Source organism: Sinocyclocheilus anshuiensis, unplaced genomic scaffold (assembly GCF_001515605.1).
Source record: "Sinocyclocheilus anshuiensis isolate Anshui unplaced genomic scaffold, SAMN03320099.WGS_v1.1 scaffold1524, whole genome shotgun sequence".
Taxonomy (NCBI): domain Eukaryota; kingdom Metazoa; phylum Chordata; class Actinopteri; order Cypriniformes; family Cyprinidae; genus Sinocyclocheilus; species Sinocyclocheilus anshuiensis.
Window position 1 is genome coordinate 347,980 of NW_015559670.1, and position 2,257 is coordinate 350,236.

Here is a 2,257-nt window from a genome sequence, read left to right on the forward strand (position 1 = left end):
CTTTATTTCTCAGAATTGCGAGTTTATATATATAAAGTCAGAATTGCGAGATATAAAGTCGCAATTCTGACATTTTTCTCGGAATTGCGAGTTTATCTCTCGCAATTCTGACTTTATAACTCGCAATTCTGACTCCAGACTCTGGGTCACTTCTTTCTTCTCTGTGGAGAGAGAAAGAGAATGTGTATTGTTATTTCTGTGACAGCAACATACATATTGAAACTATATAAATTTTTTTTAAAAAGACAAATAAACAATAAATAAATATTAATAATAACATAAATAATATGTATAAATAAATTTATATAGAGAGAGAGTTTTATTTTTCTAAATGAAATATAAAAACAAAATATAACACTAAAATATTATTTTATATATAAAATGTATGGAAGCCTGTTTCTGCCACTAAATAAAAAATAAAACATGGTAATTGTGAATTCAGAATTGCGATATGAAGTCGCAATTCTGACTTTTTTCTCGGAATTGCGAGTTTATCTCTCGCAATTCTGACTTTATAACTCGCAATTGTGAGAAAAAAACTCACTCAATTCTGATTTTATTTCTCAGAATTGCGAGTTTATATATATAAAGTCAGAATTGCGAGATATAAAGTCGCAATTCTGACTTTTTTCTCGGAATTGCGAGTTTATATCTCGCAATTCTGACTTTATAACTCGCAATTCTGACCTTATAACTCGCAATTCTGACTTTATAACTCGCAATTCTGACTTTATAACTCGCAATTCTGACTTTATATCTCGCAATTCTGACCTTATAACTCGCAATTCTGACCTTATAACTCGCAATTCTGACCTTATAACTCGCAATTGCGTGTTATAAAGAGAGAATTGCAAGATATGAACTCGCAATTCTGAGAAAAAAAAGTCATAATTGTGAGATAAAAAGTCGCAACTACCTTGTTTTATTTTTTATTCAGTGGCGGAAACGGGCTTCCATAAAAATTTACTATAACAAGTCAACAACAATAAAAAACAATCATTTAAATAACACTGTTATTAGTATTTTTATTATTGTTATTGTTAATGCTACTATTATTATTAGTAGTATATTATTCATAGTTTTCTTTTATATGTCTCACTTTAATTATATATATAAAATATTATTATTAATAATAATAATAATAATAATAATAATAATATTAGAAAACATTACTATTATATTATTATTTATTAGCATTATTATTAATATTTTATATATAAAATAAAGCTTCATAAATAAAACAGCTTTTAAAACACCTTACAATCAGTTAAAAATTATTGTACACAATTGTTCACAAAAATGATTTATAAAATGGATATGGAACTAAAATCTGATTGGATGAGCTATCAAGACTAGTATTCTTCCTGAAACATCACTGTTCTTAATAGCCAACACCACACCTCATAAATCAGCAGATCATCAATGCATCTAAAGTGCATTGAGAGGGTGAAATTACCCACAATCCTTGCTCACAGGTCTCTAGCCAGGAGCGAGATATAAATTTAACAAGGCAAATAATCGGAGCGTCCCTACATCATGAGGGGAGACATGCATGGCTCACGACCGGTCTATTTTAAGCTCTGTTTCCACAGGTGAACGTCGTATTGACTTACTGCTCGGTCTATAAAAATGTTTACGGCCTCACTCTTCCATCAATTCACACCTCACAGCCTTTCCGATAAAACCAATGATCCCGCTGCAGTCACAATCAGATCCAAATGCTCAGAAAGAATCCCTGCTGCACTGAGCAAAAGGCATGCGACACATTACAGACAAGACAAATATAATGGACGGCCAGATTTTTTAATTATAATAATACTTACAATATAATACTTATTATATTAATAATACAGCTTAATCTCATAACATTTTGCATTAATAACATTAAAAACATGACATGTCTGTATTATTAATTTATGATAATAATAAAAATATTAATAATAATACAAAATGTTATACATAATATAATAATAATTTTAGTTATTACTATTGTATTATTATTAGCATTATTATTATTATTAATGCAATAATAACATATCTGTAGTAAAATAATTTGTATTAATATAAATAATATTATAATGTATTATAATTATTATAATTATTATTATTAAAAATGTTATCAATATATTAAAATATAAATTGTAAATAATAATAATATGTATAACATTTTGTATTATTAATAACAATAATATATTATAAATAATTTAATATTATTATTAAATTATTATTAATATTATTATTATTGATATTTTATATC

General features: G+C 26.5%; 1 protein-coding gene across 2 annotated transcripts in view; it reads right to left on the reverse strand.

The window, feature by feature from the left end:
• Positions 1–2,257, reverse strand: part of LOC107681624 (trafficking protein particle complex subunit 9-like) — a 248,577-nt gene that overhangs the window by 204,992 nt on the left and 41,328 nt on the right. The gene's annotated exons all lie outside the window — the stretch shown is intronic.